The following is a 21,645-nucleotide window of genomic DNA, read 5'->3' on the forward strand; positions in this document are numbered from 1 at the left end:
TAGGTTTTATTCTCACATAGTCCTTATGGCTGAAGAATGGGCTATTCTGTTATTATCAAGGATACTAGCTAAAATAGTATCGTGTTTAGAGTGCCATGGGGGAGGGTTCTGTGTGTTTTGAGAGAACTCCAAGTCTTGGGAAGCTGCCCCTGTTTCACAGGCATTTCACGCCTGTGAGGTTCTCTCCAAGGGGGCTGTTGTTTTTCATAATGAGTTGCACTCAGCATCTTGAGGCAGATGAGTCAGAGATGCCTTTCCTTATCCACATGTAATTCCTGGCTTTTTGGTTATTTTCTGGACCAACTGAGTAGATGGTTTTTCTGAGGCATGTGAGACAGACGCAACCTTGAAAAAGGGAAGCATTGCCAAAAACATGGCTTTGTCTGGGTTTCACGCATATGTTTCATAGGGTTTTTATTCACAGAAGAGTCAGAAGACTCTTGTTTTGTTCACAGGAACAAAAGTTTGTGTGGCCCATAGCAAGCTCCTAATGTCTTTCTGTCCTTGTCCCTCCTCCCTCTTCACCTGTTTTTATATAGTCTTCAAAGTGTTCAGTCTAAAAACATTTATTAACCCTCTGCATGCCAGGTAGACTTTTTTTTTAATATCCTTATAGGTTCAGAGATGAATAAGTCATAGGAAATAACTTAAAAGCATCAACTATTTTTTTTTTTTGAGATGGAGTCTTGCTCTTGCCACCCAGGCTGGAGTGCAATGGTGCAATCTTGGCTCGCTGCAACCTCTGCCTCCTGGATTCAAGCAATTCTCCTGCCTCAGCCTCCCGAGTAGCTGGGATTACAGGTGCACACCACCACACCCAGCTAATTTTTGTATTTTTAGTAGAGATGGGGTTTCACCATGTTAGCCAAACGGGCCTCAAACTCCTGACCTCAGGTGATCCACCCACCTTGGCCTCCCTAAGTGCTGGGATTACAGGTGTGAGCCACCATGCCCAGCCAAAAGCATCAACTATTGAAGGGTGCAATAGAGACAGATAGTTTATGTCTATGCCATAGTAAATGCCGAGTTAGAGGTACACGTAGGTATGAAGTGCCTTGTGGACATAAAGGGCACTTGATCTAATGTGGAAGTCCAGTCTCTGGAAAGATGATACTTGAGGCAGGTATTGCTAGATGAGTGAGAGCTAGCAGGGGAAAGGAGGGCTGTCTAAGCAAAGAGCATAGGCATAGTAGGCAAAAGATTGTAATGGTATGTGAGAAGAACTTCAAGCACATTGGTATTAGTAGAGCATAAAATATGAAGTTCCAAGTGTTGGAGATGAGACGAAAAAGACATGGAACTGCTACATTTACGGAAAGCCTTGCTTGCCTTGCCAAGAGGTTTGAATTTCATTCTGTGGCTTTGGAAACTGTTTATACTAAGAAATGTAATAGTAAAAACTGTATTTTAAATTAATTATTCTAACTAAAATATGGATAATGAATAGGGAGAAGGAACAAGACCTTGAGGAAGATCAGGTGGGTGTTAATTAAAATAGTTTAGCTATTTTAAAGCCCTAAATTATTGCAGTCATTTTGAAATATAGAGAAGTCTGTTGTTCTGAAGTCCAGATGCTTTGGTAGCTCTTGATGGGATCAAATTATAATCAATAGCAGTCTTCTTCTTGAATATTGTATTTACTAAAAAATCCATTGTGTTAGACTAAGTCAATTTCTAAAAAGTGACACTCTGGTCTTATCTTTAATTCATGCTGTAAAATCTGGTAGGTTAGGCCTGTGTTTAGAGAGTTTGATATAAAGAAACCATTCTTATAAATACAAATGGAACTGATTACATACGATATCTGTCTAGAGCCAAATGAAGATACTGGCATTCGTGAAGATGACATTATAGATGCTTCTAGAAAAGTCTTAAAGAAAATATCAGGTTTCTAGTCAGTAACCATAATTTCCAAATACATTAGCTATTGAGTGCTGCCTGCCCTTAAAATAAAAGCACATTTTCTTTCTGGTTTTCCATGTACAGCATGACTGAGCTCTCAGGAAGAAGACCCTTGGCTCACTTGGTCACATTCATTAATTGTTATTACCTCATGACTACAAGTATAACCCGATATGCTAAATAGCTGAAAAATTCTTCTCTCTGATTAACCTAAATATCTCAGCTTCAGTCCATTTTCTTCTGTTGTATCCTCACTGGAGATGGAGAACAGGTGGTCACCATGTGACACACTTCGATTTTATAACAACTAAAAGAACTTGTAAGTTATTTCCTTCACCTTGGATTTCCCTTTCAGTGCTCATCATGTATTCATCAGAATGTCAGAAGTATTTGAATACTGTCATTTCCATGGAGAGTTGAGGGATCATTTTATGAGAAATGACAGCATCCTTACTCAGAGAAACATTTAGGGGTGTGTGTGTGTGTGTGTGTGTGTGTGTGTGTGTGTGTGTATGTTTCTTTTTGAAATTGAATTTGGGCTTTTTTGAGTCTCAGTGTTTTAAATTTCAGCATTATGTTATTGTAAGTTAATTTCATTAAATGTTTCCAGTTTGTTGTAGGTTGATGTTGGACCTCATGATATGGAGAGAAAATATTTGAAGTATAGGAAAGAACAAATAGATAATGCTTCTTCTTAGCCTTTGCATTAAAATGAACTTTCTAATTATTTTTCAAGTATTGTCAGTAATAAAATCGATTAAGTTAGGATAAAATTTTTCTTTGTATTTATTTTGGCAACAATGAATAGCTGAAAAGCCATAAATAAGACTGGAGGTGAGGAGAACTTAAAATCACAAATAATTGACAAACGGGACAGATTGTCACCTTATTCAGTTCAACTGAAAGGAAAATTTCAAGTTAATTTCTTCAACATAAAACTAAATTGCATTTGAAGATTTTTAAAAATCTATATAAATTATAATACCTAAAACTTAATTTGTATCAATTGGTGTATTAAGAGTTGGAAGAATGATAAATTATTAGTAATAATTAATTTTGAATTTTTGGTGACCACAGAACTAAGCTTTTAGGAATTTTCCTAATTCTAATTGATAAATTCCTTCATAAAGAAGAACCCTATTTCTCAAGTCAAGCAGTAAACAGAATTGATAGAAATATTTATTTTAGGTTTCCTCTAGTTTATAAGTTATTTTCACAACTTAGTTTTTAAGTCTCAAAACTGCAATGAGTTCATTATTAAAAACATTAATTAAGTAATTCTTGAGAAATAATGAATCACCCCATGCCTGAGAATTAATCTCACATTTTACCCACCAATGGCTATTTTATTTTTTCTTTGCAATCCTTTGCAAATATAAGAAAAGATGAAGCATTGTTTAAGAGTGAGGATTTTGAATTTTAGACAGGTTGTATTCCAGTGAAAATAAAGTAATGGAAAATTTTCAGTCAGCTATACTTCTACATTTTAAAGAAATATCAGAATGTATTCTGTCAAATAGTTCTTCAGGATATTTGAGTTTAATGGTGTAAGGTATGCCCAGCCCTCACTCACGGACTTGGCATAGTTGTAAACATAGTCTAGACTTTCATGAGCTGTGTGAGTGGTGACCTGGGTAATTTCACAAGAGACAAGACAGTGACTTGACTTACAGACTGCATTTTTGCAAGTGTTCTGGTCACGTTTATGTGATGTGACAGAGGGACTTCTTGATTATAAAGCAATAGTGAAGGATAACAAAACGTCAGCATTCACTGAGTGCTGAAACTGCGCAGTAAAGTAAAATGAAAAGAAAAGGTATATTTTTGTGACTGAACATTGAGATTCATTAAGTTTGTGGACTAAGCCATGTGACTTGAAAGTAGCTAAGTGGCAGCACTACCACCCAGCCTTCTCTTTTAACTACCAAGCTGACAATTTTTATGATGATTTCCATAATGCTGGTTATCATGTTTGCTTCACAAGCAGACAGTTTTCAATGCCAGCACCATTTGCTTCTTCTTTCCTTCCTTTAAGCCTTTCATTGCTCTCATCACTTAATGTGAAATTTTGATAATGGAATTTTACCGTTGAAATCTACAACCCCAAACTAAAAAGGACAAAGCAGTGCTAAGATAGCTGTTGAAAGGGCAGTAGTAGATATTTTCTACAATTCCCACCTTTCTAACTGTTGATATTCCTACCGGTTGATGACCTTATTGCATCTGGGGTCATTTGCCAACACACAGGGCCGCAACACCTGTGGCCATCCCTGTGAAGTGTTCCTCATGGGAGATGTGCCTACGAACAGTTTATATACAGGACCACCAGAAAAATAACTGTTTGTGCTTTAAGTAACCAAATTCTTACCTATACTCCACTCGATTCCAGAATGTTTAAGCTGAAATCATTTCATCGTGCTTTCTTACATGATAGAGAGGAGGCCAAGGCCCTAGAGTGGTGAAGTGTGCAGTGTAATATAACCAGTGGTAAAACGGAGAGGACAGTTAGGACTGTTGACAGTGTTTACAGAATTGGCTAAACATCATTCATTCATTCATTCATTCACCAGTCCTTTTTGTGTGGGAAGTAAAACCTGTTAGCTCACAGCTTAGTCTAAGATTTCCCAACCTCAGCACTATTAACATTTTGGACTGGTAAACCAGTCAAAATCATTGTCTCTGTATTTCTCTCTCTCCCATGTCTTTATCCTGGGGAGTCCTACAATCTGATTATGGAAATTGGGCCTTAGAAAAGAAATATCTGCAATAATAATTTTTTTCCTAGAACTATTCATATAAAAGAGCAACTTTTTTTTTTTTTTTTTTTTATCCTAAGATCAAAGATCAAGGGAGGAGGGTTAGAGGAAGCCAGCTGAGGTCATTCTGCAGTACAAGTTCAGACCATGTTCTTCCAGCTGGAGGGAAGAAATGCTGAAGGAGAAGGAGTGCCAGGTGTATTTGAGGAAGGCATCTGGGAACTTCCCCCAATGTTTCTGCCCAGATTTTCTGATGGAAACTTAGTCACATGCACACATCTCATTGCTAGAAGACAGGGAATTTTACTCTCTATTCTTAGCAGCCATGTGCCTATTACAGGGTTCTATTACAGTGAAAAGGGATGGAGCTCTGTCAAATGGGTGTTCTTTTTTCTTTTCTTTTTTATTTTATTTTATTTTTTATTATACTTCAAGTTCTAGGGTACATGTGCACAACGTGCAGGATTGTTACATAGGTATACATGTGCCATGTTGGTTTGCTGCACCCATCAACTCGTCATTTACATTAGGTATTTCCCCTAATGCTATCCTTCCGCCAGGCCCCCACACTCCCTGACAGGCCCTGGTGTGTGATGTACCCTGCCCTGTGTCCAAGTGTTCTCATTGTTCAGTTCCCACCTATGAGTGAGAACATGCGGTGTTTGGTTTTCTGTCCTTGTGATAGTTTGCTCAGAATGATGGTTTCCAGCTTCATCCATGTCCCTGCAAAGGACATGAGCTCATCATTTTTTATGGCTGCATAGTATTCCATGGTATATGTGTGCCACATTTTCTTAATCCAGTCTATCATTGATGGACATTTGGGTTGGTTCCAAGTCTTTGCTATTGTGAATAGTGCCACAATAAATATACGTGTGCATGTGTCTTTATAGTAGCATGATTTATAATCCTTTGGGTATATACCCAGTAATAGGATGGCTGGGTCAAATGGTATTTCTATAGTTCTAGATCCTTGAGGAATCGTCACACTGTCTTCCACAATGGTTGAACTAATGCTTCCCACCAACAGTGTAAAAGCTTTCCTATTTCTCCACATCGTGTCCAGGATCTGTTGTTTCCTGACTTTAAATGATTGCCATTCTAACTGGTATGAGGTGATATCTCATTGTGCTTTTGATTTGCATTTCTCTGATGACTAGTGATGATGAGCATTTTTTCATGTGTCTGTTGGCTGCATAAATGTCTTCTTTTGAGAAGTGTCTGTTCATATCCTTTGCCCACTTTTTGATGAGGTTCTTTGTTTTTTCTTGTAAATTTAATTGAATTATTTGTAGATTCTAGATATTAGTCCTTTGTCAGATGGGTAGATTGCAAAAATTTTCTTCCATTCTGTAGGTTGCCTGTTCACTCTGATGGTAGTTTCTTTTGCCGTGCAGAAGCTCTTTAGTTTAATTAGATGCCATTTGTCTATTTTGGCTTTTGTTGCCATTGCTTTTGGTGTTTTAGTCATGAAGTCCTTGCCCATGCCTATGTCCTGAATGGTATTGCCTAGGTTTTCTTCTAGGGATTTTATGGTTTTAGGTCTAACATTTAAGTATTTAATCCATCTTGAATTAATTTTTGTATCAGGTGTAAGGAAAGGATCCAGTTTCAGCTTTCTACATATATCTAGCCAGTTTTCCCAGCACCATTTGTTAAATAGGGAATCCTTTCCCCATTTCTTGTTTTTGTCAGGTTTGTCAAAGATCAGATGGTTGTAGATGTGTGGTGTTATTTCTGAGGCCTCTGTTCTGTTCCATTGGTCTGTACTGGTACCAGTACCATGCTATTTTGGTTACTGTAACGTTGTAGTATAGGTGGAAGTCAGGTAGCATGATGCCTCCAGCTTTGTTCTTTTTGCTTAGGATTGTCTTGGCAATGCTGTCTCTTTCTTGGTTCCATATGAACTTTAAAGTAGTTTTTTCCAATTCTGTGAAGGAAGTCATTGGTAGCTCGATGGGGATGGCATTGAATCTATAAATTACCTTGGGCAGTTTGGCCATTTTCACAATATTGATTCTTCCTATCCATGAGCATGGAATGTTCTTCTATTTGTTTGTGTCCTCTTTTATTTCGTTGAGCAGTGGTTTGTAGTTCTCCTTGAAGAGGTCCTTCACATCCCTTGTAAGTTGGATCCGTAGGTATTTTATTCTCTTTGTAGCAATTGTGAATGGGAGTTCACTCATGATTTGGCTCTCCGTTTGTCTGTAATTGGTGTATAGGAATGCTTGTGATTTTTGCACATTGATTATGTATCCTGAGACTTTGCTGAATTTGCTTATCAGCTTAAGGAGATTTGAAGCTGAGACGATGGGGTTTTCTAAGTATACAGTCATGTCATCTGCAAACAGGGACAATTTGACTTCCTCTTTTCCTGATTGAATACTCTTTATTTCTTTCTCTTGCCTGATTGCCCCGGCCAGAACTTCCAACACTATGTTGAATAGGAGTGGTGAGAGAGGCATCCTTGTCCTGTGCTGGTTTTCAAAGGGAATGCTTCCAGTTTTTGCCCATTCGGTATGATATTGGCTGTGGGTTTGTCATAAATAGCACTTATTATTTTGAGATACATCCCATCAATACCTAGTTTATTGAGAGTTTTTAGTGTGAAGGGCTGCTGAATTTTGTCAAAGGCCTTTTCTGCATCTATGGAGATAATCATGGGGTTTTTGTGTTTGGTTCTGTTTATGTGATGGATTATGTTTACTGGTTTTTATATGTTGAACCAGCCTTGCATCCCAGGGATGAAGCCAACTTGATCGTGGTGGATAAGCTTTTTGATGTGCTGCTGGATTCAGTTTGCCAGTATTTTATTGAGGATTTTTGCGTCGATGTTCATCAGGGACATTGGTCTAAAATTCTCTTTTTTTGTTGTGTCTCTGCCAGGCTTTGGTATCAGGATGATGGTGGCCTCATAAAATGAGTTAGGGAGGATTCCCTCTTTTTCTATTGATTGGAATAATTTCAGAAAGAATGGTACCAGCTCCCCTTTGTACCTCTGTTAGAATTCGGCTATGAATCCATCTGGTCCTGCACTGTTTTTGGTTGGTAGGCTATTAATTATTGCTTCAATTTCAGAGCCCGTTATTGGTCTATTCAGAGATTCAACTTCTTCCTGGTTTATTCGTGGGAGGGTGCATGTGTCGAGGAATTTATCCATTTCTTTTTGATTTTCTAGTTTATTTGTGTAGAGGTGTTTATAGTATTCTCTGGTGGTAGTTTGTATTTCTGTGAGGTCAGTGGTGATATCCTCTTTATCATTTTTTATTGCATCTATTTGATTCTTCTCTCCTTTCTTCTTTATTAGTCTTGCTGGTGGTCTATCAATTTTGTTGATCTTTTCAAAAAACCGGCTCCTGGATTCACTGATTTTTTTGAAGGGTTTTTCATGTCTCCATCTCCTTCATTTCTGCTCTGATCTTAGTTATTTCTTGGTTCTGCTAGCTTTTGAATGTGTTTGCTCTTCCTTCTCTAGTTCTTTTAATTGTGATGTTAGGGTGTCGATTTTAGATCTTTCCTGCTTTGTCTTGTGGGCATTTAGTGCTATAAATTTCCCTCTACACACTGCTTTAAATATGTCCCAGGGATTCCGGTACATTGTGTCTTTGTTCTCATTGGTTTCAAAGAACATCTTTATTTCTGCCTTCATTTCGTTATTTACCCAGTAGTCATTCAGGAGCAGGTTGTTCCGTTTCCATGTAGTTGTGCAGTTTTGAGTGAGTTTCTTAATCCTGAGTTCTAATTCAATTGCACTGTGGTCTGAGAGACAGTTTGTTGTGATTTCTGTTCTTTTACATTTGCTGAGGAGTGCTTTACTTCCAACTATGTGGTCAATTTTAGAATAAGTGCAATCTGGTGCTGAGAAGAACGAATATTCTGTTGATTTGGGGTGGAGAGTTCTGGAGATGTCTATTGGGTCTGCTTGGTGCAGAGCTGAGTTCAATTCCTGGATGTCCTTGTTAACCTTCTGTCTCCTTAATCTAATATTGACAGTGGGGTGTTAAAATCTTCCATTATTATTGTGTAGGAGTCTAAGTCTCTTTGCAGGTCTTTAAGGACTTGCTTTATGAATGTGGGTGCTCCCGTGTTGGGTGGATATATATTTAGGATAGTTAACTCTTCTTGTTGGATTGATCCCTTTACCATTATGTAATGGACTTCTTTGTCTCTTTTGATCTTGTTGGTTTAAAGTCTGTTTTATCAGAGACTAGGATTGTAGTCCCTGCTTTGTTTTTTTTTTTGTTTGTTTGTTTTGTTTTTTTTGTTTTGTTTTGTGTTTTGTTTTTTTTGTTGTTGTTGTTGTTTTGCTCTCTATTTGCTTCATAGATCTTCCTCCATCCCTTTGTTTTGAGCCAATGTATGTCTTTACATGTGGGATGGGTCTCCTGAATACAGCACACTGATAGGTCTTGACTCTTTATCCAATTTGCCAGTCTGTGTCTTTAATTGGGGCCTTTAGCCCATTTACATTCAATGGTAATATTGTTATATGTGAATTTGATCCTGTCATTATGATGTTAGCTGGTTATTTTGCCCATTAATTGATGTAGTTTCTTCATAGCATCGATGGTCTTTTCAATTTGGCATGTTTTTGGAGTGGCTTATACTGGTCGTTTCTTTCCATGTTTAGTGCTACCTTCAGGACCTCTTGTAAGGCAGGCCTGGTGGTGACAAAATCTCTTGGCATTTGCTTGTCTGTAAAGGATTTTCTTTCTCCTTCACTTATGAAATTTAGTTTGGCTGGATATGAATTTCTGGGTTGAAAATTCTTTTCTTTAAGAATGTTAAGTATTGGCCCCCACTCTCTTCTAGCTTGTAGAGTTTCTGCCAAGAGTTCTGCTAATCTGATGGGCTTCCCTTAGTGGGTAACCTGACCTTTGTCTCTGGCTGCGCTTAACATTTTTTCCTTCATTTCAACCTTGGTGAATCTGACAATTATGTGTTTTGGGGTTGCTCTTCTCGAGGAGTATCTTTGTGGTGTTCTCTGTATTTCCTGAATTTGAATGTGGGCCTGCCTTGCTAGGTTGGGGAAGTTCTTCTGGGATAATATCCTGAAGAGTGTTTTCCAGCTTGGTTCCATTCTCCCCATCACTTTAAGGTATACCAATCAAACATAGATTTGGTCTTTTCACATGGTCCCATATTTCTTGGAGGCTTTGTTCATGTCTTTTCATTCTCTTTTCCCTAAACTTGCCTTCTTGCTTTATTTCATTAATTTGATCTTCAGTCGCTGATACCCTTTCTTCCACTTGGTCGAATCGGCTGTTGAAGCTTGTGTATGCATCATGAAGTTCTCATGCCATGGTTTTCAGCTCCATCAGGTCATTTAAGGTCTTCTCTACACTGTTTATTCTAGTTAGCTGTTTGTCTAACCCTTTTTCAAGGGTTTGAACATGTTCCTTTAGCTCAGAGAAGTTTGTTATTACCGACCTTCTGAAACCTACTTCTGTCAACTCGTCAAAGTCATTCTCTGTCCAGCTTTGTTCCGTTGCTGACGAGGAGCTGCGATCTTTTGGAAGAGAAGAGGTGGTCTGGTTTTTAGAATTTTCAGCTTTTCTGCTCTGATTTTTCCCCATCTCTGTGGTTTTATCTGCCTTTGGTCTTTGATGTTGGTGACCTACAGATGGGTTTTTGGTGTGGACATCCTTTTTGTTGATGTTGATGCTATTCCTTTCTGTTTGTTAGTTTTCCTTCTAACAGTCAAGTCCCTCAGCTGCAAGTCTGTTGGAGTTTGCTGGAGGTCCACTCCAGACCCTGTTTGTCTGGGTATCACCAGCGGAGGCAGCAGAACAGCAAATATTGCACAACAGCAAATATTGCTGCCTGATCCTTCCTCTGCAAGCTTCGTTCCAGAGGGGCACATGCCTATATGAGGTGACTGTCAGCCCCTCCTGGAAGGTGTCTCCCAATTAGGCTACACGGGGGTCAGAGACCCACTTGAGGAGGCAGTCTGTCTGTTCTCAGAGCTCAAACGCTGTGCTGGGAGAACCACTGCTCTCTTCACCATTGTCAGATAGGGACATTGAAGTCTGCAGAAGTTGTCTGCTGCCTTTTGTTCAGCTATGCCCTGCCCATAGATGTGGAGTCTATGGAGGCAGTAGACCTTGCTGACCTGCAGTGGACTCTGCCCCGTTCGAGCTTGCTGGCCGCTTTGTTTACCTATTCAAGCCTCAGCAATGGTGGATGCCCCTCCCCCAGCCAGGCTGCCACCTCACTGTTTGATCTCAGAGTGCTGTGCCAGCAGTGAGCAAGGCTCCGTGGGCATGGGACCTCCTGAGCCAGGCACGGGAGAGAATCTCCTTGTCTGCTGGTTGCTAAGACCTTGGGAAAAACACAGTATTTGGGTGGAAGTGTCCCGTTTTTCCATGTACAGTCTGTCACGGCTTTCCTTGGCTAGGAAAGGGAAATCCCCTGACCCCTTGAGCTTCCCGGGTGAGGCAATGCCCTGCCCTGCTTCGGCTCGCCCTCTGTGGGCTGCACCCACCATCCAATCAGTCCCAATGAGATGAACCATGTACCTCAGTGCAGAAATCACCCGTCTTCTGCGTCCATCCCTCTGGGAGCTGCAGACCAGAGCTATTCCTATTTGGCCATCTTGGAACAGACCCTCTTTTTTCTTTTTTAATAAAACTAGCAGAAAAGGGGGTTCCATAAGCAGATATTCAGTCAAAGGCAGTTCCTGGAATTGGCTCATGTGGCTAATTCTATAACAATGACCAAAACACTTTAACCCTTTGAAGAATGGGGTAGTCATTTTTCCTTTAAATGTTAAAACTAAGCAGTTGTGCTGTTTAATGCTGATTTTGAGAAAGGTGTTGTGTTTTAGTCTAGACTCCATCCTCTTGCTGACTGAGTGGCCTATAATTAATTGCCATGAACCTCATTTTCCATTCTTTAAGATGGGAGTCGTGGTAATATGTTGATTTTTTTCCTATCTGTAAGCCTAATCTTCCAGAAATCCGTATTGATAGGAAAATATACAAAATTAGATCAAGAGAATAAGATTGTGAATGAGCCTGCAAAGCTCTTGAAAATGTTTTGTTTTTCTTATCATAAAATCACAGAGATAACATACTCAATAAAGATGTTAACTTTTATATACATCTTAGGACTATGTATATTGGTAGTGAGCCCAGGTTATGTCCTTCAGGGCTCTTTGGTCTTGCTCAGGAGTATCTGAGTATCCTGATACTCAGATCTGGGAGTATCACCCCTTGTCCCTTTCACGTGCTCAAGGCCTGGTTCCAGTGCAGACTCCTGCTGCAGTGGGAACCGCAGGATGTATGGTGCAGAGGCTTCAGGGCGCATTGGCTCCTCCCATCACGTCTAGACAATGGATGGAGTACTGCACTGTCACCTCTGGGCTCTGTCCTCTCCCATGACTGCCAGAGGGACCAGGTGACACTGAAAGGCAGGAGAGTTCTTGTTCCATGGGGTGAATTTTGATCAATTATGGGAATGAAGTGGAAGATAAATCTTGCTTCTTGCTTGCTTACCCAATGTATGGCCCCGAGGTATGTTGGTTTTGGACAGCATGAATGGAGATGTGCCATAGGGGTAGAGCAGCTGGCTGGCTCCTCATGCTGCTGTGGCCAGGTCAGCTGAGACCACTTGTATTTACCTTCCTTCCTTGTCTCACATCTCTTTATTCCTCAATCTTGCTGTCCAAGATGCACACACACACACACACACACACACACACACACCTCAAGCTTTAGCAGGCAAGCTTTGCCTCAGGCAGTTTTCTTGAAAATTTGAACTAAAGCAGTATTATATGTAATATAATATAAAAATTTAATTTCTACTGCTACTGCTTTTACCTTAGGAATAAGAAAAAAAAATACATCTGTTATTTTTAGTCAGATCCAGTACTTGTTATAAGTTGTCTAAGTAGTCTATGTTATGCCTAGTGTTTTATCAGTTCATATTTGTTCATCCAGGTTCTTTGTCATCCCGGAAGAGCAGAGAAATCCAAATGCTTGGCATGGAAAAAAAGCTTCAGTAACTTTAATTAGGAAATCTTCAAATTCACCCAGGGTGATTTTCCAAATATCCTGTCTGGTATGCAGAATTATGTAACCCTAGTTTTGTCCCTAACTTGATGTCAGAGCCATCAGCTTCCAGCCACTCCACACACTGTCTGCCTCCTAATTCCAGTATTCCTTGTCTTCCCACAGCTCCAAGAGGAGATTGACACTTGGATGCTGCTAGTCAGGGTTCTCTTAGAGGGACAGAATATATATATATGTCCCTCAAAAAAAAAAAAAAATATATATATATATATGTAAAGGGAAGTTTAATAAGTATTAACTTACACGATCACAAGGTCCCACAATAGGCTGTCTGCAAGCTGAGGAGCAAGGAGAGCCAGCCTGAGTCCCAAAACTGAAGAACTTGGAATCCGATGTTCGAGGGCAGGAAGCATCCAGCATGGGAGAAAGATGCAGGCTGGGAGACTAGGCCTGTCTCTCCTTTTCACATTTTTCTGCCTGCTTTATATTCACTGGGAGCTGATTAGACTGTGCCCACCAGTTTAAGGGTGGATCTGCCTTCCCCAGCCCACTGACTCAAATGTTCATCTCTTTTGGCAATACCCACACAGACAGACCCAGGATTAATACTTTGTATCCTTCAATCTAATCAAGTTGACTCTCAGTATTAACCATCTCAGATGCTGTCATATGCTTTCAACATCATTTGCTTTCTCTCACAAGGTTTAAAGTGGCATTACAAATATCCAACACCCCCTCTACTTCCTATTTTTCCTCTGTCTCCTTTTTTTTTTTTTTTTGAGTTGGAGTCTTGCTGTGTCGCCCAGGCTGAAGTACAGTGGTGTGATCTCTGTTCACTGCAACCTCCTCCGCCTCCCAGATTCAAGCGATTCTCCTGTCTCAGCATCCCGAGTAGCTGGGATTACAGGCGCATGCTACCACGCCCAGCTAATTTTTGTATTTTTAGTAGAGACGGGGTTTTGCCATGTTGACCAGGCTGGTCTCGAACTCCTGACCTCAGATGATCCACCCGCCTCAGCCTCCCAAAGTGCTGGGATTATAGGCATGAGCCACCATGCCCGGACTCTCATCCCCTCTTTCCTTAATCTCTTTCTTTGTTCACTTTTCTTTCTTTCTTCCCTCTCCTTTCTTCTGTCCTTTTTCTTCTTCAACTCCCACCTCACCTCCCCACCTTTTTTTTGGAGGAAGTGAAGTGCTATGGTTTTAATCTTTTGCTTCCTTAGGTTGCATTTTACTTTGCAAGGAACATGGAACTGGGAACCAGATAGATTTAATTTTAATTATCTGCTGCGCCTGTCATAAGCTTTATGACCTTGGTCAGATTACTTCTCTCTTCTCTGATAATGTTTTCATGCTCATAAAATGAGGATTTATTATTCTTACCTTGTAGAATTTTATGTGGAGTTGTGGTATGCAAACTACTTTACAACCACTGTTAATTGTTCTCCCAGTCTTGGTCAGCACTGAGCATCAGTACCAGTCACAAAATGGGTATTTACTAAAAGCTCAAGTTAATGAATGAATTAATAAAAATCTACCTGTGAGCCAGGTGTCAGCATACCCTTAGGAAACTTTCTCTTCTCTCCATTCTAATTTTTGTTCATTCTTACCAATTTTTCAACTTTTGTGTTTCTCCTCCTCTCTTGCTATCCCATCTCCATTTTTCTCCTTCTCACTTTTAAAACAGAAATCAATTATTGAAGAATTTAACAATGCCTAAAATTGAAAAAGGAAAGTGAATATATTATTTAGAAAAGTGGAGATAAATGTGAATCTATAGCTTAAAAATTTACAAGTATTTGCCTTCAGGGATCAGAACTTTGGAACAGAGATGGAGCAAGGAGCTGGCTTAATTTATATGCCTTCACATATGATTAGATTATTGAAAACAATGTATGTCTTTAATAATTAACTTCCACCTATGGAAGATGAATATTTAGCATCCTTACAGTAGCACAACCACTACTACTTCAAACATATTTCCCTTCCTGCTACCTTCCAAATATATATCATTTGATTACATTTTTAAAAGGTCAACGCTCATTGTCCACATAACAATATAATTATGGTTCATAGGTGAACCATATCAGATTCTATGATTACTTTTTTTGCATAATTTTTTGTTTCTTGGCATCAGTAATTGCCTTACTTTCAAATTTTGCTTAATATTCTGTTTCCAAGTACAAGAATATAATTACAAAACAAATCTTGGACCGGACACAGTGGCTCACACCTGTAATCCTACCACTTTGGGAGGTCGAGGCGGGTGGTTCACTTGAGGCCAGGAATTTGAGACCAGCCTGGCCAACGTAGCAAAACCCCGTCTCTACTAAAGATACCAAAATTAGCCAGGAATGGTGGCGCATGACTGTGTTTCCAGCTACTCGGGAGGCCGAGGCACGGGAATCGTTTGACTTCGGAGGCGGAAGCTGCAGTGAGCCAAGATGTTGCCACGGCAGTCTGGCCAGGGCGATAGTCTTAATATGTTTAAACATACCAGATAATACCTTCTCCATTCCATTTGTTTAGAGACATTTCTCCTGTAACTCTCATCTTAGCTGGTTGCTTTAAAGTTCAAAGCCTTACTTGTCCATCTAATTTTCTGGAAGATCATATTATCGTGATTTTGGGAGTTCCCTGTGACTCTTAAAACTGAAAAAATTCCTGTTTTTTTCAGATCTTGTGCCTAACTTCGTTGATTTATTCCCTTATGTGAGCAGAGCACACCCCTCAGTATTCTCCTGAGAAATGGTACAGAAGCAGTAGAATTTTTGAGGCCTTACACATTTGTAAATATTTTTATTCTACCCTCAACCTGGATTGATAATTTAACTAGAAATAGAAAGCTAGGTTTGAATGAATTAGTCCTCAGAAATTTGAAGGCTATGGATTTTGATTTATTGCTTCTTTTACGCTGTTAAAGATCCATTATTGTTCTGATTTCTGATGATTTTTATGTAAGCTCCATTTTCTTATGGGTTGCTTTTAGGTTTTCATTTTATCCATGTTTTTTAAACATTTTGTGATGACATGCCTTTTGTTTATTTTCTCATTCATTGTACAGTGTACATATTGGGCCATTTTAATGTGGAAACTTTTAAAAAAAATTCATTCTGGAAATATTCCTGAAATTTTTTTTTTGGCAATTCTCTTGATTTTATTATCTCTCATTCAGCAGTTCTATTAGTCAGATGGGCTTCTGATATCCTTCTTTATGTTTTAAAACTCTGTTTTCTGTTTTTAATAGCCCTCTTCCTTATTTACATTTGATTTCTGTAAATTATGTTGTTTTATGTATCTATTTGTTTTAAATTTTTCTACCCAGAACTGTGTTTTGAGATCCATCAACACTTAATATTTCTCTCTAAATTCCGTGTAGCACTCCATAGTACACATCTAATACATTTTATGTACCCTCTAACAAATACCCCAGCTCCTTTTCTGTTTCCACAGATAACAACTTAATGAATATGCTCATTCATGTTTGCTGTGGACATTTCTGTTAGCATCTCATTGAGAGATACACCCAGAAGTTGGTTCTTAGGACACACGTATATGTCCCTTAGTAGTGCAATGTTTCCCTCTAAAAAGACTTCACCCCTCTACAATCCCATCAGTAGTACCTAAGGGTTCCTGTGTCTCCACATGCTCTTAGCACATGGCATCATTCAACTTTCTAACTCTTATAGCATCCAATTGATATAATGTAATATCTCATGGATTTAATTTGTTTGTCTCCAATAATGAATGAGTTTGAACAACTCTTCATATGCATGTTACACTTCGGGTTTCCTCTTTTCTGTATTATCCCTTCATATCCTCGACATGCATTATCTGTTTGCTTCTTTCTGTCCAGTTTGTAGGACTTCCTTGTAAATGCAAATGTGAATCCTTTGGTTCCTGTGAGTTTGATCACCTGGTGGTGGTGGCAATGATGTAATTGGGAAAGCAAGAGATATGGTGAATTATAATGGTACAACCCTCCAGAAAGAAGCCATTTTGGGATGTCTGGATTTCAGCTGATTGCAGATGAGGGAGTTGGTGGAGAATGGGTTGGAGAGATTAGGAGTTGTTGGGTGAAATCACCCACAGGAGAGACACTGCTGTGCAAGCCACACCAATATTCTCACCAAATTGAGCTTCTGGATGCCAAGATCCCTTGGGCTCCAGGTAATGCCTAAACAACGTGGGATGGACTGTGCTAGCAACTGGCCCTTCTGGGAATCAGAGGTGGTGATGCTGCTGTGGGCTGCCACTCTAGGCAAGGAGTATATCCCACCATCAGAGGAAGAAGAAGTCTAATTAGGGGTGGTAGTTGGGGCTACCTCTAATCCTCTTATGTATTTTCAGAGCCTAGCACCATGATAATTTATAAGAATTCCTCATGTTTTTGGAATAGAAACTTAGCTATTGGTTTTTACTATTACTTAAGGTGAAGGATTTCTCCAAGTAGTGCTTATTTAGGTAATGGCTATGCTAACATGATAACATAAATAGTTGCTTGGGAAATTTCACAATATCCTGTGTGGCAATTAATAATACTGAGACTGTTGAAAATATCATGAATCAATATTAATGATAGGTTCTTTTACTACAAAGAAATGTAGAAATATTCACTTATTTTTAAAAACTTCTAGTAATATTAAAGTGAAGATTTCTAATTTAAGTATTTAAACAAAGCTTTCTAGTAGTCTTTTGTAGAAAAATGTGGTTAGATAACATTTTCATAGTTTATTTCTATTTATGATTAAGTGTGGTAAAGTTTGTTCTTTATCTTTGGTACTTGCTCGTCATCAGTGGAAGACATTGAGTTGGCCTCTTTTAAAACAATAGTGTGTATTCCGGGGTTTTAGTGTACCCATCACCTGAATAGTGTTCATTGTACCCAACAGGTAATGTTTCATCCTTCACCTGCCTCCCACTGTTTGGAGTCTCCAGTGTCTATTACTCCACTCTGTATATTCATGTGTACCCATTTTTTAGCTCTGACTTATAAGTTAGAACATACAGTTTTTGGCTGTTTCTGAGTCATTTTTCTTAGGATAATGGCCCCCAGTTGCATCTATGTTGCTGTAAGAGACATGATTTCATTCTTCTTTATGGCTGAGTAGTAAGTATTCCATGGTGTATATACATCACATTTATAAAATCCAGTTATCCATTGATGGACACTTAGGTTGATTCCATGAGTTTGCTATTGTGAATGCTGCTGTGATAAACATATGAGTGCAGGTAACTTTTTGATCTAATGATTTCTTTCCCTTTGGGTAATCCCATCTTGTACTGGGATTGCTAGGTAAAACAGTAGCTCTATTCTTAGTTCTTTGCAAAACCTTCATACTGTTTTCCATAGAAATAATTTATATTTCCACCAACAGGTTATAATCATTCCCTTTTCTCTGCAGTCTCGCCAGCATCTGTGGTTTTCTGACCAGCCATTCTGACTGATGTGAGATGGTATCTCATTGTGGTTTTAATTTGCATTTCTCTGATGTTTAGAGACATTGAGCATTTTTTCGTATGTTTGTTAGCTGCTTGTGTGTCTTCTGTTGAGAAATGTCTATTCATATCCTCTGCCTACTTTTTAATAGGGTTATTTGTCTTTTTATTGTGAGGTTGATTGAATTCCTTGTAGGTTATGGATATTAGCCCTTTGTTGGATGGATTGTTTGCAAATACTTTCTCCCATTCTGTAGGTAGTCTTTTTACTTGTTGATTGTTTCTTTTGCTGTTCAGAAGCTTTTTAGTTTAATTAAATTCTATTTTTTGTTTTTGTTGCATTTGCTTTTGAGGTTTTAGTCGTACATTCTTTCCATAGGCCAGAGTTTTTCCTAGGTTTTTTTCTAGGACTTTTCTTGTTGTTGTTTTTTTTTTTTTCTTTTTGAGACAGAGTTTCACTCTTGTTGCCCAGGCTGGAGTGCGGTGGCGCGATCTTGGCTCACTGCAACCTCTGCTCCAGGGTTCAAGCGATTCTCCTGCCTCAGCCTCCCGAATAGCTGGATTACAAATGCCCGTCGCCATGCCCAGCTAATTTTTGTGTTTTTATTAAAGACAGGGTTTCATCATGTTGGCCATGCTGGTCTCGAACTCCTGACCTCGGACAATCCATCTCCCAAAGTGCTGGGATTACAGGCATGAGCCACCAGTATCCAGCCTTCTAGGATTTTTATAGTTTCAGATCTTACCTTGAAGTCTTTAACCCATCTTGAGTTAATTTTTATATATGGTGAGAGAAAACATTGGGGTCCAGTTTCATGCTTCTGCATATGGCTGTCCAATTTTCCAGCATCATTTATTGAATAGGGTGTCCTTTCCCTATTATATATTTTTGTCAACTTTTTCAAAGATCAGTTGGTTGTAAGAGTGTGTATTTTAATATATTTTTATCTTTGTGATATGCCTACAGTCTTATAAATATTTGACACTTTTAAAATTAATACAAACCATAATTTTAAGAGTAAAGTTGACACTTGGAGTTTGTGTTACAGTAGTTTCCTTCCATTCCTCATTTGAGTGTATAAAATGGACATGTGGCATGACCATGGTTATTGTTGGTAAGTAATAACGTGAGCACTATACCCGGAATAAATGCAGTGTAGATTAGAAAGCCAACTGATTGCAGACCCAAATGTAGCTTCCTTTTCACCAGCTAGAATTGGGTCTGAGAACTAATTCACCATTTTTGAGGATATATTTTATTTATTTAGACAGTAGTTGCCTTCTGTCTCTGTGTCTCCTCTCTCTGTCTCTCCATCTTTATCTGCATAGACATATAGTAAGTAACGGCAGCAACTATGATACTAAAAACAGTACTATGCTTTATATAGGGTCATTTATCTTCTAGGACATCCCCTTCTACCTCACTTCTCATCTTTTTTCCATCGAGATTATTATTTTATTGTGATTTTATTTTAAATGATTACTTAATTGAAATGCACATACTGTGGACTGACAGAAAACATCCCATTACAGTATGAAGTCTCTATTTTTTCTAAATAATGCCATATCAATAAGGAAACAGTGATCATGAACAGCATTTAGGAACAATTCATGGGTTATTTTCCCCTTCCTTAAGCAGCGCTTATTTCAGAGAAAATTCTTAGTTTCATGTCCACAACAAGTAACACAAGAGACAAGAGGTAGCTATATGGGGTTACATTACTAAGTCCAAATAAGACTTGGCTTACATGAGCAGTAAATCATGGCTTTTGGAGGAGATGTGAGTTGCAAGGAAAGGTGCTTTTTGTTTTCTAGAGCATGCTTCCCTAGATTATAGTTGTCCCTCATGTGGCCTAGTCTTTTATCTCAGCTCTTTAATTTTATGCTTTAACTGAGTGTGCTTTTGTTACCTACATCATTGGAACCCTTGAGATCTTTTTTTCTGGCCTGGTGGTGTGAAGGGGCCTGGTTTGAATAAGAGTCCAGGAAGTGGTTCTCAGAATGATTTTTGTATTGCCAGAAATGCTGATGTATTGGCTCCAAATTAACATTTCCAAAAATGTCACCCTACACAAGCTGAAAACAAAGATACAAGTGTCGTCACCACAGCTGTGCACTCTCCTCCTGAAACCAGTTTCTTCCTCTTCTATGAAAAGTGAGAAATTTTAAGCATCTATTTTAAGATGAAAGGGAGTCAGTTTTCTGTACTATACTGTAACCCGGCTGGTTGCTCACTTAGTGGATTTGAGTTAGGACTGTTTGTACAGATTTGTCCCTTGTACCATGGATAACAGTTTGTTGAACAAATAGAATGTCTGTGAGGGTCTGTGGTGGCCACTATTATAAGAAGAAGAATTTACTTATTAAATATTTATTGAGTATTCATTAGGTATTCCATTTTAAGGTAGATGGGGGTGTATACATAAAATCTCTGCCGTAAGTAGAACATGAACCCTAGTAGAGACCCATATATATAACTATATGAGCATTCAAAAAGGAGAGAGTTGAAAGAAGGGAATTATGAATGGCATTTATTTGAGCTAGATGCTAAAAGTAGATATAATTTGAATGTGTGGAAATTGGAAGAAATGAGCATTTATGTCAGAGGGAATGACCTAGAGAGAGAAAAGAAAAAAGGATCATGGATAGGGAGCTGAAAAAGAGGTAGTGAGAGAGACCTTTAGAAAGGTATGTTGCAGGTAAGTTGTGGACATAAAGTGCCAGATTAAAGAGTAACATCCACCAAGCAAAAGATGAGAAATTCACCTGGGTATCTACTCCAACAGTGAGTGGAGAGGACTAGCCTCTCTATCCTGAACCTTGGGCCTCTCTTTTCCTTTGGGTCAGCTATTTCATGTTTTGTAATGTGAGTTTCTTAACACACCTTTTGTGGTGGAATCCTACTCGTTTTCCAGTTGTGTTTAGCTTAGTAGGACCACATTTTCTCCTTAGGTAATAAGAATTATTTGAATAGTTTGATTTATTCCCTTCCCCCCATTTATAGATGGTAATATTTTAATGTACAAGCATCTCAGTACTTCTTACATGGTCTAAAAGTGATGTGAACTCTTAAAGCAGAACCTGACTTACTCTTCCTTTTCAGCTCAATTTTACCAGCTCACTTCCTAAAATTCCACACATGGAAAAAGATTATGATGGATTCTTGGAAGTATAACTGAGAAGAAACTTAAGAGTGCCAATGGATCAAAATTACATTTCCTAGATAGATAAACCTGGATCTGAGAACCTCAGAATAGCAGGAAAAATCCCTTAAGCTAGAAGATTTTCCTTCTCTTCAATTAGGTTCAAAAACCGCAATTACTTCTGCCCTAATCTAATACTTCCCTCTCTCCTCCTTTCCCTTCCACCACCCATCCGTCTGTGCATCTATTCATTGATTATTTTTAAGTAACCTTCTCTAGGTATTTATGCAGGTAATGAAGCAAAGCATTATGTGTTACAAACACATAATGAACTTGTTAAAAAAAAAATCTGTTCCAGAATCTCTGGAAGGAGAAAAATAGGAATCTGCGGTC

The 21,645-nt window shown here is 38.8% G+C and overlaps 1 protein-coding gene across 5 annotated transcripts in view; it reads left to right on the plus strand.

Annotated features, from left to right (window-relative positions):
• The window catches only part of ARHGAP42 (Rho GTPase activating protein 42), a 312,104-nt gene that overhangs the window by 208,966 nt on the left and 81,493 nt on the right, over window positions 1–21,645 (plus strand).

This window comes from Pan troglodytes, chromosome 9, assembly GCF_028858775.2.
Source record: "Pan troglodytes isolate AG18354 chromosome 9, NHGRI_mPanTro3-v2.0_pri, whole genome shotgun sequence".
Classification (NCBI taxonomy): domain Eukaryota; kingdom Metazoa; phylum Chordata; class Mammalia; order Primates; family Hominidae; genus Pan; species Pan troglodytes.